The 14,656-nt window shown below is 46.5% G+C and overlaps 1 protein-coding gene across 1 annotated transcript in view; it reads right to left on the bottom strand.

Annotated features, from left to right (window-relative positions):
- Positions 1–272: 272 nt before the first annotated feature.
- AARSD1 (alanyl-tRNA synthetase domain containing 1) overlaps positions 273–14,656 on the bottom strand; it is a 35,154-nt gene continuing 20,770 nt past the window's right edge. Inside the window, exons 13-14 of the transcript XR_014792213.1 lie at positions 9,262–9,340; positions 273–1,628 (exon numbers count right to left, since the gene is read on the bottom strand). The gene's annotated coding sequence lies outside the window, so the exon portion shown is untranslated. The remainder of the gene's footprint in view (positions 1,629–9,261; positions 9,341–14,656) is intronic.

Below are 14,656 nucleotides of genomic sequence, written 5' to 3'. Positions count from 1 at the left end.
GCAGGGGGTTGGACTGGATGGTCATATAGGCCCCTTCCAACCCTACTATTCTATGATTCTGTGAAATTTGGGCTTTGCTGAGTGAATCCTTTGGTGGCCAGTTAACAATAGCTGATCAATACATTTCAAACTAAGGATACACAGAAATTGTTCTAAACAGGTTCAGTTTTAGTTTTGTACTAACAAGAATTAGTAAGGGAAAAATCTTTGGATCCATTTTTCATTTTTTTTCGAAGCATATTTCTTATAAGATCACACCAAAATACAATGCACATGATAAAAAATATTTATTATAACAGAGAGCATAGGTAAATATTTTACTATCTGAATAGCTTAACAGGAAATAGTATTTCCTAACTATTTCTAATTATCAAAGACTTCTGGTCCTAATAGTCTAAAGAAGAGGTCTCATCTAAGTACCAAGTTTCCAATTCAGCTCTGAATAGGCTGTTAAGCTGATAGATATGCAGGCCTGGTGAGCTTCTAGATCGGGGTGGGCAACACATGGCCCCTGCTGTCCCTCAAATTCAGTTTAAAAAAATTTTTAATTGAAAAAGAAAGGTGTTCATAGTGGGTACGGAGTGCCAAAAGGGTCAAAATTAGCTTACCCACCCCTGCTCTAGATGGTAAGGAACTATTCCAAAATCAAAGCATACTGGGAGAGCAATCCTATGGCCTCTAGACAATGTCTAGATAGCCCTAAGATTTTTCAGTTTCTGGGAACTAAGCTCGGAGCCAGAGCCAGGGCTCCAAGCTCAGATCCCAGAAACTGCGCTCCCTGCCCCCTCCCCACTGCGTCATAGGCGGTGTGGTTCTTCCCTGCCTCCACACTCATAAATGCAGCATGGAGCAAGTGAAAAGGAGGTGGGGAGGAGACCATGGAAGCATCATCACGACACTTCCTATATGCTGTCCAGCCTCTCCCGCCCCCACCCTGATTTCCCCAGGTAGACAGCCAAAATCAGCTGTCTAGCCACAAATGCAGGGTGGCCAGAGCACAGAGGAGAGGATCCCCTCTGTGTTCTGTCCGCCCTGCATTGGATAGTTGGCTGCCTCCGAGTTCAGAGGCGGCTGACTATCCCCACAGGATTGTGCCCTTACATAGTTCCTGTGTAGAAATTACCCAATAGCTAATATTATCTTTGTTGTTCAGTCGTTCAGTCGTGTCCGACTCTTCGTGACCCCATGGACCATAGCACGCCAGGCCTTAATGTCCTCCGCTCTCTCCCAGAGTGTGCTCAAATTCATATTCATTGCATCGGTGATGCTATCTAGCCATCTCATCCTCTGCCGTCCCCTTCTCCTTTTGCCTTCAATCTTTCCCAGCATCAGGGTCTTTTCCAGGGAGTTTTCTCTTCGCATTAGGTGGCCAAAATATTTCAGCTTCAGCTTCAGTATCTGTCCTTCCAATGAGTTTTTAAAAATATTTTTTAAAAAATATTTAATATGTTTTTTTAATACGATAAATTTTTAATATTTAATTTTTTTTTTTGATGACACAAAATTGGGTGGGATAGTTAATACTTTGGAAGACAGAAACAAAATTCAAAGTGAATCTGGATAGACTGGAGCGCTGGGCAGAAAACAACAGAATGACATTTAATAGGGATAAATGGCAAGTTCTGCACCTAGGAAAAAGAAACCAAATGCACAGTTACAAGATGTCGATCACAAGCTGAATATAAGCCAACAATGTGATGTGGCTGCAAAAAAGGCAAATGCTATTTTGGGCTGCATTAATAGAAGCATAGCTTCCAAATCCTGGGAAATACTAGTTCCCCTCTACTCCACACTGGTTAGGCCTCATCTGGAGTGCTGTGTCCAGTTCTGGGCACCACACTTGAAGAAGGATGAAGACAAACTGGAGAGGATTCAGAGGAGGGCAACAAAGATGATCAGGGGACTGGAAACAAAGCCCTATGAAAAGAGACTGAAAGAACTGGGCATGTTTAGCCTTGAGAAGACTGAGGGGAGATATGATAGCGCTCTTCAAGTACTTGAAAGGTTGTCACAGAGAGGAAGGCCAGGATCTCTTCTTGATCATCCCAGAGTGCAGGACACGGAATAATGGGCTTAAGTTACAGGAAGCCAGATTCCGACTAGTTTCATGTCTGTTTTTAAAGAGCACTTCTGGTGTGTTTTTTTTAGATGAGGGAAAATGCATTATCATTTAAAGAAAGTTAAAGGAAAATGCTCTTTTCCACTTGCGCTATTCCACCATATCACAGTGCCACCTAGAGGTTATGTAGCAGAAAAGCAAGAAAATAAATGCTCTTCATATTGTGCTCGAATCTCAATACTGCAATGAATCTGAAAGTAGATACATGCATTAACAGCTTTGTGAAGAAAAGCTCTCAGGGAGGGAAAGAGTGGAATAGTAGCACAATTATTTTGCAGGTGTGGATAGGAAAATGTGTGATGAAGGCATGGTGAGAGGAATTGTCCCTGGAGAAGGTGAATGTGAGCCAATTTATGGGAGGCTTTTTGTTTTACTATAATTTGAGTTGCATTTCCAGTTGCAGAGCCATTTTGTGTCTTGCTCAGCAAATCTTTCTCACTTAACAACATTTGATTTTGCCTCCTTTAAACTTTGTTCATCCTTTGCTCAGAAAATGTATATGAATGCATTTGGCATGATGCTTCTAGCTCTGCGGCCTCTAATGTGGTGTCTGTGGACCCCACAGCACTCAGACACTTCCCTCAGTTCCCACCAAGGTGCCCTGCCCCTCCCCCCTTTTTAAAGAGTTGGTTTTTGTTTGTTTTCACCTTGGACAGTTGCAAAGTGAAGCACCTGTGAAGCAGCCACTCGCCCCCCTCATTTTTTTTTCCAGAATTCCTCTGGGCCCCACATAGGCTCAGAGACTGTGAAATTAGTTTTTTCTGATTGGCTGCACCTACCATGGCAGCCACATTGTGAATGGATCCGCCAGACATATGACATCCGTTCTCCATGGCGCAGCTATTCTGTGTTAATTGTCAAGAGCACTGGGCCCCGGACTGAGCCCTGTGGTACCCCGCTCATTACCTCTCCCCAGTTTGAGAGGATACCATTGATCAGCACTCTTTGAGTCCAATTCTGTAGCCAACTGTGGATCCACCTGATTGTATAGAATGGGGGTGGGGAAACTTTTTTTCTGTCGAGGACCAAATGCCCCTGGGGATAATCTATTGGGGCCCACATGTCGGCAGGGCCGAACCAGCACTGGACAGTGCCAGAGCCAACAGTGAGTGAGCCATCAGCCCTTTCCGCTTTCTCCCTCTCTCACCCCCTCTTCCATCCCACTCGGCAAGCTGCCAGAGGGCCGAACTGATTATTTATAGAGAGCTTTTGAAATGTAGCCAAGGTAGGGATGTCGGAGAAAACTGCAACGTGAAAGAACATGAAGTTGTGTCTTTGCAGGTACTTTTTATTTGGAAGGGGATCACTGTGCCCAATTACAGCTAACATCCTGGAGTTTTCTATTTTTCCCACAGGCAGCTGTCTCTTCTGCCCCATGGGAGATTTTACAAAATGCATCAGGAGGCAAGGCAAATGCCATAACAATCTGGGACACTGCATTCCCAGGGATGGTGGAAGCCAATGCTGCTGATAGGATTTCCAGGCCTCAGAACAGATGTGAGTAAATGACTTGGGCTTCTGGTCTCCAGATAGCACAGAACGGACACTAAATTCCACAAACAAGGAAGACTTTCTAAATGACATTTACCACTTGTGTACAGTTGATATGCATACACGATGCCACACCGTCATGTCCGGCTCTACATATGGAGCAGGTAGCCCGAAATGTAAGGAGCTTATAAAAGGGATGTGAAGAAGCAGAAGGCCACCGATCCTCCTAGTTCTCAAATGCACAAGGCGTTTCTTGGCAATTTTGTGAAACAAACGAGATCTGGGTGGGGGTGGAGCAGCTGCTATGCTACAACGATGTGCTGGGCCTCCCTGAGCACTCCCTCCCTCCCGCAGATCAGGATTCTACAAGTCATCAGCTGGTTAAATCTACTCAGCACTAATGTCAACAAGTCCAGCGAACTCCTGACCTTCAAGGATGGAAAGGACTCCGCCTTCCTAGAGCGTTTTGAATGGTTACACATGGGTTTCTCCTCTTGCAGCAAAGGTGGTAGCAAAGCTGCTACTTCACTATAGGAGCAAAAAACAGGCCCAGCAGCCTGGCTACTAGCCTGCTGGCTTCTGATCTGGCTTATCAAAGGCCAAGAATGCAAAATGCTGTGCTGCTGGGCCTTTTCCAGCTGCTTTCCGAGAAACCTCTTCTTCTTGGAAGTGGTAATACTCAGAAGCGTCATAGATCAGCTGGTCAAATGCCTAAACAGGATGCTGGCACAGGCTCCATCCCAGGTCCTCAGGCAGAGCATCACTTTGCTTGGAGGCTCGTTCCCAGTGAACACACTCTGGCAGGGAGAAGGGTTGCACTTGGCAGGGTGCCAAATTAGAGTGACTTCATGTGCCCATGAATAGGCACATTTTATATTTTATATATAAAATAAATAATAATTTATTTATGTAAATAAATTATGTATTTATGTAATTTGTTACATAAATAGCAGTGGGAACGTGTAGCGGCCTCAACATCATGGCAGGAGCGGAGGGGGAGTTTAACTCTTTCTCTCCCTGCCATGCCCCCCCCCCAATTTCCTCTCAGAAGCTGCTGTTTGCATTGGGAGGGAATTCCCACCTAGTGCCAAAGGAGGCTTCCTTTGAAATGCAGACAGCAGCTCCTGATACAGGATTGTAGTTTGGGTGGGATTATGTCAGGGAGAGAAAGAATTCAACTTCTCTCCCGCACATCCCCACATCCCGACTTCCCCACAGCTGCTATTTACATAACAAAAGCCATGCACTTTAACGGCATTCTCACCATTAAAACCACATCTAGGGTGGGTCTGGACTCTCAACACAGCCTGAGCCAATTTCTCCGCTCCAGCAGCCCTCCTCAGGGCCGGCCCAAGACATTTTGCTGTGTGAGGCAAAGAGCATGATTCTGCTCCACTCTGCCAAGCTGACTGGACTGGCAGTTGACAGTTAACACAGGCAATGGATCCGCACCCTCTACTGCTCCTGGGGCAGCAACTAGCTTAGGGAGTACAGAGCAGGCCACATGGTACACACTCCTCAGCCTTCCAGCACTTTACCACCACTACCCTCCCCAGAGCCCACTGCTGCCTGAGGCAGCCATCTTGCTCTGCCTAATGGTAGGGCTGGCCCTGGTCCTAAATGGAGTCACATGCTCCTGCTCAATCCACTTAGTACTGTAGGCCAGGAGTTTAAAAAAATGGGAAAAACGGAGTTAAAAACAAATTCTCCTAACTCAATTTTCTTTGCCAAATTCTGATTTAATATTCCATTACCTACTGAGTGTGGGTTTTGTTTATAATACACCCAGGTTAGATTTAGCTTTGTTTGGTTTTTCTTTGTTAAAGGAAAAGGTAGGTAAAGCATAGAGTACTATATAGAAAGTTAATACTTAACTCTTACTATCATAAACTTTTGGCCACTTAATCAACTTCAGCCACTCCCATTAATCAATTATGCTCCCGTTAATAATTGCATCATGGATGGAAGTGAAGCAGACTTGCATTTATTTATGCAACGTTTGATTTTTCCCTCCTACCTGGGTGATGGTTCTAGGTACGTGTTGTGTGCGACTGTAACCACCTCTCCTACTGAGGAGGGACATGTTATGTAATCCAGGCCTAACCTGTCTAGATGGGTTGTGGGCCTGTCAGATGGAGGCTAGAATTTCTTGTATGGCTAAACAAGGAGAAAAAGGCTGCCTCCAGTAATGCTCTTGCTGAAAATATTCACCTTCTTTCCTAGTAACTCAGCAGCAGTTACTAGAGATGTTTATTGGGAAGAATGTTTCTCAGTAATAGAGCTGAGTTTTCCTACAGACCCTGTACAAGCTGGGCTTTCCCTTGGACAAAGATTCATTCCTTTGGGGCGACAATGCCCCTGTAAGGAGAAGATGCTTTTGCAAAGAAAGTGAAAGGAAGAAGGCCACCCTCACACATTGGCTTTTTAGAAGGTCGTTCTTTAACCACTGGTTTTCACGGGAGCTTTAAACAATGTCGCTGCTCTCCTGCTGCTATCTCACAACTTCCCCTCCCTCTTCCCGTGTTATCTGAGAATGGGGAAAACCTGACATTTTCTGTGCTTGTGATTGAAATTGCCATTTCCCCCCTGTGTATTTCCCCTTTAGCGCTTTGTCCCGCTTTGTGTGGGCATCTTCTGGGGGGTGTTGCTGGGCGGTGTTGAATAACATTGTCATGACAGCAAATTGAGGGGGGCAGGCCACTGACCACACTTCCAGTGACCCTTTCTGCCTCTCCTATTCCACTATGGGTGCTTGAACTGTAAAGTAGAACTGTAAAGCATCTCAAATGCTTCTCCGAGATCCCTCTGAACACAACAATGCTTACTTCTGAGTAAATTCATTGGCTGTAAGGCTTTCCTTTCCTGGGAGTAAGTGGCATTGAAATCTGTGTGGCTTGCTTCTGAGTAGGCATACATAGGCATGCACTGTAAGTCTACTTAGAGTAGCAGTCTTAAGGTCTCCCATCACCTTCAATGCATGTACTTGGAATTTCCCCCTCCCATTGACTTCACTGACAGCTTCTTCTCCCTTTTGCTCACCAGTTTGATGAGCTTTTTTCATACAGCCATTGAATGGACTTGCACTCATGCCTGTGAAAACATCGGTATGATTGGGAAGCCAGCCAATCACTACCTCTTCTCCTAGCCTACCTTACAGGGTCATTGGAAAGACAGAATAAAGGGGAAGAGCAACAGTGGGGCGGAGGGAGGGAAAGCCAGCCACTATCTCTTCTTCTAGCCCATCTTACAGGGTCATTAGAAAGACAGAATAAGGGGGAAGAGCAACAACAGCATGGGGTTGGGAAGCCAGCTGGGTCTAATGAAGAAGGTGTCCCCGTGAAGCAGTCGCCTGGGTGGGGGCGGGCTGCTAGGAATGGCTTGGCACATTATATACAAGTCTGTTTGTGGATTTCTTACTTCTGTAGCTGGGAACCCAGAAATCGGTATACCCTTCAAACTCAGTAGTACAAGCAATGTACTGCATTTAATTCCATCACACACTGACATATTTAGCAGAGAAGGACTAGCAGTACCAGCAATCTTGGGGTAAGCCATGGAGAAGACTCTCTCTCCCTCGCCACAAAGTCGGAGGAAGGAGAGGGGGGCAGGGGACCAGCTCCCATAGTCCACTATCCAGGGTGCTAGAAGGGCTTCTGACTTCCCTCCTGCTGTGGAGGGATGGAGGGATGGGCGGAGCCATCAATCACATTATAGGAACCAATGATCAGGAGAGGGGAGGGCGCATGGGGCCAGCAGCCCCCTTCTGTCCTGATTGTTCCATGCAGCTCTGCCCAGCCATGAAAAGGTATAGAGCGGAGGGACGCACTATGAGAGATGCCGGCATGCAGGGCCAGTCTAAATCCCGGAAAGGATCCGGAATCAAAAGGACCGGTTTGTAGTGGGATAAAATGCCAGGTGTGAAGACAGCCTAAGACAAGGTAGAATGGAAGCCACATCTGTGCCTTTACAGGGAACAGCCCTGTGACCTCTTCAAAAGCTCAGTGGGAATGAGCAGTGAGAAGAAACCTGTTGTTGCTGGAATGGAATGGATCAGATGGTTTGTATGTTGTTTATAGAAACCTTTCTATCCTGCCTTTCAGCCCTTAAAAAAGTTCTCAAGGCATCTTACAAATATATAAAATGCAAATGTAATTAATAGTAAACACAGAGGGCATTTAAAACAGAGCTATTAAAAGTTTGAAACATCATTACCAGCAGGATATTTAAAAACCGAGCCATTAAAACACAACCAGGCAGCAAAAGGTACTCGAGCTAAACCAAATGGCCATCAAAAAAATAAGCATGTTATTTGTTTGTTTGTTAAATTTCTTAATTTTGCCCATCTGGCCGGTCACCCAGCCACTCTGGGCGATGTACAATGGTACAATTTAAAACAGTAAAATTATACATTAAAACATTATTTTAAAATACCCTAAAATTTCTGCTGTTTGCTGAAAAGCCAAAAGAGAAAGGGCCATCCAAAACTGCTTAGGGAGGAAGGGCCATGACCAAAAAGGCCCTGTCCGTATCTCAGCAAGCCATATCTCCGCTAGTAACAGGTTGTGGAGCAAGACTTTCCCAATACATCCTTGCTGCCACTTACTTTGCCACTAATGCTGTAATGTTGGCATTGGGGTTACACCAGTAAACGCTATGTTGGCGCAACCCTGACAACAGCAACATCGCTGGTGCAGAGGAATTTCTGCACAATCCTATCCTGTGCTGGCTGGAATGCTTTAGGATGCCAACAGTGCAGTCCTGTGAAAGATCTGCCAGCTGGAGTGGGTTACAATGAGGTAGATCCCACCCCTGCTAGCAGAAAGCGCCCCACCACTGGGCTATGCCCCTCCCAGCAAATCCTCTGCCCGCCAACCCAGCACTCGGCTAGCAGATCCATTCTACCAGGGAAGACCTGCCAGTGGAGGGGCCAAAAAAAGGGTTGGGCTTGGGCAGAAAACATGCCTCTCATCCAAACCCCCTCCTTCTAAGGACACATCCCTTTTGAAAACATAAAGTTACACCAGGTCAAGGACAGTGTAACTAAATTCCTTCCCGTTGAACTCAAAGAGCAAATTAGGAGAAGCGGCCCCCCTCGGCCATGTTCACACTGGAACGGCTGAGCTCAGGATGTGGTATAAACCAATACCCAGTCACAGCACACTACTCCACCACCCCTTTATCATCCCCACACAAGCAGACCATAACTCAAGATGATAGGTCACACAGCATGAGGCAATGGCCTGGTTCACACCTAATGGCAATTCCTGGGTTATTTAACCCAGGAATTGCTGTGGCTGAGCGGGAGTGAGCCAGTGCATTGTTTCCTGTGCACTTGTCACCTCCACTTTCAATCAACACCCCAAGAATGCCCCATTTCTGGGTTGTTAACATGACATTGGAACTGAGGAACTCTGGGTTGTTTAGGGGACAAACAACTGAGAGTTAACCGATCAGCCATGGATTGTTGTTGGGTTAACTCTGGGTTGTTTAACAACTGAGAGCTTTTGCATTCGGATATCACAGCCCAGAAATGAGGCATTCCTGGATTGCTGAGTGAAAGCAGAAGCAGTAAGTATGCAGGAGGCTTGATGTTTCACCCTCTGCCTGCCTACTTCCCTTTCTTGCTCTTCTGGGCCCCAGTCTCCACTCACCTCTCAGGGGGATCTTCATGACAACAGAATGAGAAGCTCATTGGAGTATTATCCGGATTTTCATGAAATCAGCTTTGGTCTGTCAGGGGGACACAAACCAAGAAAAGCCGAGCATACCATACCTTTAAAATCTGGTTTTCAGGGGTCACACAGCACTTGAAAGGGCCATACTTCCAGGTTGGGTGGGGGGAGTAGAACAGAACTTTATCAACCTGGAGGGGCTGCTCAGCCAGTGAGAGAGTCTTGTTTCCAGGCCCATGTCCAGGCTCCCCCCTGCTACTAATTCACAATTCTGATAGCTAGCAACAACCCAATTATCCAGTACAGCATCTGAAGGCTCCTTATGAGAGCATCCCCCCACCCAATTTTGCCCCATTCCAGCAAACTGTCATGGAATTATTGCTCCCATCCCATTTTCCCCCAATGTGCGCAGATTTCCCTGAAAAAAAAAAAGATCCACAATTATCCAGTGCAGTATCTGAAGGCTCCCCATGAGAGCATCCCCCTCCCCATGTTGCCCCATTCCAGCACTGTCATGGTGTTATTGCTTCCAACCCCACTTTCTCCCTGCTCACAATGGCAGGGCTTCTCAGCAACCATGTTCCCCAGACCTCACTAGATCACTTATATTCATATAAGGGCTTATGTCCTGAAGCCCTTACTGCAAGCATAGAAGTGAAGTTATGAGACATCAGAGAAGTGACTTCACACAACATCAGAGAAGCTAAGTAATGTAAATCATCAACAGAGGCTACTCTGGCAAAAAGGAAGTGCAGAAGGCTCAAAAGAGTGTTCTAGGGCTTTGATGTGCTGGAAAGGCAGGCGAGTTACTCTAGTTACCTAGGTTACCAAGGGCACAGCCAGGTGAAAGGCACACCCCTAGGACCACCCTGATCCTACCAAATTTAAAGTGGAGGGATGGGCACACAGCAGCTGAATCACAGGGGAGCCGAATTAAAGAAAAACAACAGATTAAAAGTACTCTGCAAAAATGCAGCTTCCCCACAGGTAAACTCTGGGGTGGCTGCAGAGTGGCCATGATGTCATGTATCCTTAATGACTTTACATCACAGCAGCATCAGAGAAAACTCCCATGTAGATGGGCCCCTGAGCAGCAATTGTGTTACTGCCAGGTTGTCTGCAATTCAACTGCTTGTATGTTTACTGGGGTAGCCTCTTTCATGCCTCACAATAAACACAAGAACTTTTGCACTGCCTGATAATGTATTGCGTGGCTCTCTGTGTGTTCCCTGAGGGGCCATGCTTGCGGGTGTTTGCGAGCTGTTTTAGTTTTTTAAGGGTCTTGCGGATGATGAGTGTAACAGTATGAAATAATAGCTAGATTTAGCCTGGAAGGTGTGTACTTCCTAGGTACAAGGAAGCAGTTGAGGGCAAAACCAACCCTTCCGGCCTGAGGAAAGAGAAGCCAAGCCTTAGAGAGCTAAAGCAGAGTCTGTTTGGTTCTGTGGGGTACAATCCAATTAGCAAAATAGTCTCCATGGGGTTTTTGAACTAGCAGTGCTCCAGAACTGTGTCTGCATTACAAGAGTGTCCCAATGGGGCGTCTGGGCAGCTCGCTATGTGTGTACCTCTTTATCTGCTCATTTAGGCTGTGTGTCTGTTGGTGTCCGTGAGTGTGCAGTGGGTGTATCCAAAAATATAGTAAAATCCAACAAGTTTGTTTGTTTGTTTACAATATTTGTATTTGTATATAGCTCCATATCTACAACAGATTTGTAGCAGTGAACACAAGAGATAAAACAGTAAAAGGATAAAAAGATCAAAACACCAGATTAAAATTATGCTATTTTAAAAAGACAGAATGCCAGTAGAAACGGTGGCTGGTCAATTAAGGCATGCCTCCTGGAAGAGTGCTGTTTTCAGGAGGCACTGGAAACAGCACAGTGTTGGTGCCTGCCTGTCCTCCAGGGGCAGGGAGTTCCAAAGGAAGGGGGCTGCCATGCTGAAGGCTCTTCTCTGGGTGGACTCCAACTGGGCCACAGGTCCATGCAGAACCACCAGGAGCAAGCCCTCCACTGACCTCAGCGTCCAGGCAGGTTGGTAAGGGAGAGGGCGCTCTCTCAGGTATCCTGGTCCCATGTTGTTCAGGCCTTTGTACACTAGTACCAAAACCTTAAACCTGGCCCGGTAGCAGATAGGCAGCCAGTGCAGTTCTCTCAGCAAGGGACTTGCATGCTGAAAGGGGCAGCTCCTGACAACAGCCGAGCTGCTGCATTCTGCACTAGCTCCAGCTTCTGGAGCAGCCTCAAGGGCAGTCCCACATAGAGTGCATTGCAGTAATCCAGCCTTGAGGTTATTAGCACCTGTAGCACTGTGGCCAAGCTATCCCTGTCCGGGAGAGGATGTAGTTGGTGAACCAGCCAAAGCTGGTAAAAGACACTCCAAGCTGCCATGGCCACTTGGGCCTCTAGCAACAGTGATGGATCTAGGCAAACCACCAAACTATGGATCTAATCTTTCAGAGGGAGTGGAACCCCATCCAGAACAGGCAATGAGCCTATCCCTCAGACTTGGGAACCACTCACCCACAGGGCTTCCGATTTGCCAGGATTCAGTTTTAGTGTATTGGCCCTCATACAGCCCATTACTGAGTCAGGCAATGGTCCAGGACTTGCACAGCCTGATTCAGATGTCACAAGGAGATAGAGCTGTGTGTCATCAGCATACTGATGGCACTTGGCTTCAAATCCCCTAGTGACCACTTCCAGCAGCTTCATATAGATGTTAAATAACACTGGGGACAAGATGGTACCCTGCAGAACCCAATAGCTAAATTGCCAAGGGGCCAAGGAATGGTCACCCAATATTATTCTCTGAAATTGGCCCCGCAGGTAGGACTGGAACCACTGTAACAGTGCCTTCAATAGCCATCCCATGGAGTCGATCCAGGAGGGTACCACGGTCGATGGTATCAAAGGCCCATGAAAGATAAAACAGAATTAACAGGGTTGCACTCCCCTTGTTCCCTCTCTCTCCATCAGGGCGACCAAGGCTGATTCAGTCCCGTAACCAGATCGAAACCAAGACTGGAATGGGTCTAGATAATCAGTATCCTCTAAGAGTGCCTGCAGTTGCTCCACCACAACCATCTCAAGTACCTTCCCTAGGAAAGGAGTATTTGCAACTGTGCAGTAGGTGTTTAATACTGTTGGATCCAGAGTGGGCTTCTTCAGGAGTGGCCACACTACTGCCTCCTTAAGGACAGCAGGGACCACCCCTTCCCTTTGTTTGTTCAGTTGTTCAGTTGTGTCCGACTCTTCGTGACCCCATGTACCATAGCACACCAGGCCTTCCTGTCCTGCGCTCTCTCCCGGAGCGTGCTCAAGTTCATATTCATTGCATCAGTGATGCTATCTAGCCATCTCATCCTCTGCTGTCCCCTTCTCCTTTTGCCTTCAGTCTTTCTCAGCATCAGGGTCTTTTCCAGAGAGTTTTCTCTTCGCATTAGGTGGCCAAAATATTTGAGCTTCAGCTTCAGTATCTGTCCTTCCAATGAGCACTCAGGGTTGATTTCCTTTAGGATGGACTGGTTTGACCTCTTTGCAGTCCAGGGGACTCGTAAGAGTCTTCTCCAGGACCACAGTTCGAAAGCATCAATTCTTTGGCGCTCAGCCTTCCTTATAGTCCAGCTCTCACAGCCATACATTACTACTGGGAAAACCATAGCTTTGATTAGACGGACCTTTGTCGGCAAGGTGATGTCTCTGCTTCTTACTATGCTGTCTAGGTTTGCCATAGCTTTCCTCCCAAGGAGCAAGCGTCTTTTAATTTCATGGCTACAGTCACCGTCTGCGGTGATCTTGGAGCCCAAGAAAATAAAATCTGTCACTGCTTCCATTTCTTCCCCTTCCATATGCCAGGAAGTGATGGGGCCAGATGCCATGATCTTAGTTTTTTTAATGTTGAGTTTCAAACCAGCTTTTGCACTCTCCTCTTTCACCCTCAACAAGAGGCTCTTGAGATCCTCTTTGCTTTCTGCCATTAGGGTGGTATCGTCTGCATATCTGAGGTTGTTGATAATTCTCCCAGCGGTCTTAATTCCGACCTGTGATTCATCCAAGCCGGCATTTCTCATGATGTACTCTGCATATAAGTTAAATAAGCAGGGCGACAATATGCAGCCCTGTCGTACTCCTTTCCCAATTTTGAACCACTCGGTTGTTCCATGTCTGGTTCTTACTGTTGCTTCTTGACCCTCGTACAGGTTTCTCAGGAGACAGGTAAGGTGGTCTGGTACCCCCATCTCTTTCAGAATTTGCCACAGTTTGTTGTGATCCACACAATCAAAGGCTTTAGCGTAGTCAATGAAGCAGAAATAGACGTTTTTCTGGAATTCTCTTGCTTTCTCCATGATCCAGCGAAAGTTGGCGATTTGATCTCTAGTTCCTCTGCCTCTTCGAAACCCAGCTTGTACTTCCAGTAGTTCTCGGTTCGCATACTGCTGAAGCCTAGCTTGTAGGATTTTGAGCATAACCTTGCTGGCATGTGAAATGAGCACAATTGTACGGTGGTTTGAACACTCTTTGGCATTGCCCTTCTTTGGAATTGGAATGTAAACTGACCTTTTCCAGTCTTGTGGCCACTGTTGAGTGTTCCAAATGTGTTGGCATACTGAGTGCAGCACTTTAACAGCATCATCTTTTAGGATCTTAAATATCTCAGCTGGAAGACTGTCATCTCCGCTAGCTTTGTTGTTAGTAATGCTTCCTAAGGCCCACTTGACTTCACTCTCGAGGATGTCCGGCTCAAGTTCAGTGACCACACTATCATGGCTATCAGGGACATTCAGATCTTTCCTGTATAGTTCTTCTGTGTATTCTTTCCACCTCTTCTTAATCTCATCTGCTTTTGTTAGGTCCCTGCCTTCTTTGTCGCTTTATCATGCCCGTCTTTGCACAAAACGTTCCCTTGAGATCTCCGATTTTCTTGAAGAGATCTCTAGTCTTTCCCATTCTGTTGTTTTCCTCAATTTCTTTGCATTGTTCATGAAGGGGACCCCTTCCCTTAGGGAAGCATTTATCACTCCCTAAACCCACCCAGTTATACCTCCTCAGCTAGTTTGTGTTAGCCAGGAGGGGCAGGGATCAAGAGGTCACGTGGTCGGTCGCATTGCTGCAAGCACCTTGTCTATGTCACCAGGCCGCAACAACTGAAACTGATCCCACAAAATCGGGCAGATGGTGGCTTCAGACACCTCAACTGGAAATGCGCTAACAACAGCATCGGGTTCATTGTAAAGACAAGCAATTTTGTCCTCAAAGTGTGATGCAAAATGGTCACAGCAACTCCTTGAGGGGACAAGGGCCCCATTTCCTGGGGAGGGTGTTAACAACCCCCGGACCACCTGGAAGAGTTCCGCTGGAAAGCTACTTGA

This window comes from Heloderma suspectum, chromosome 5 (genome assembly GCF_057233095.1).
Source record: "Heloderma suspectum isolate Gila_16-S chromosome 5, 16-S_ref, whole genome shotgun sequence".
NCBI lineage: Eukaryota > Metazoa > Chordata > Lepidosauria > Squamata > Helodermatidae > Heloderma > Heloderma suspectum.
The sequence above is the reverse complement of the archived record's forward strand: the minus strand, read 5'-3'. Positions and strand labels throughout refer to the sequence as shown.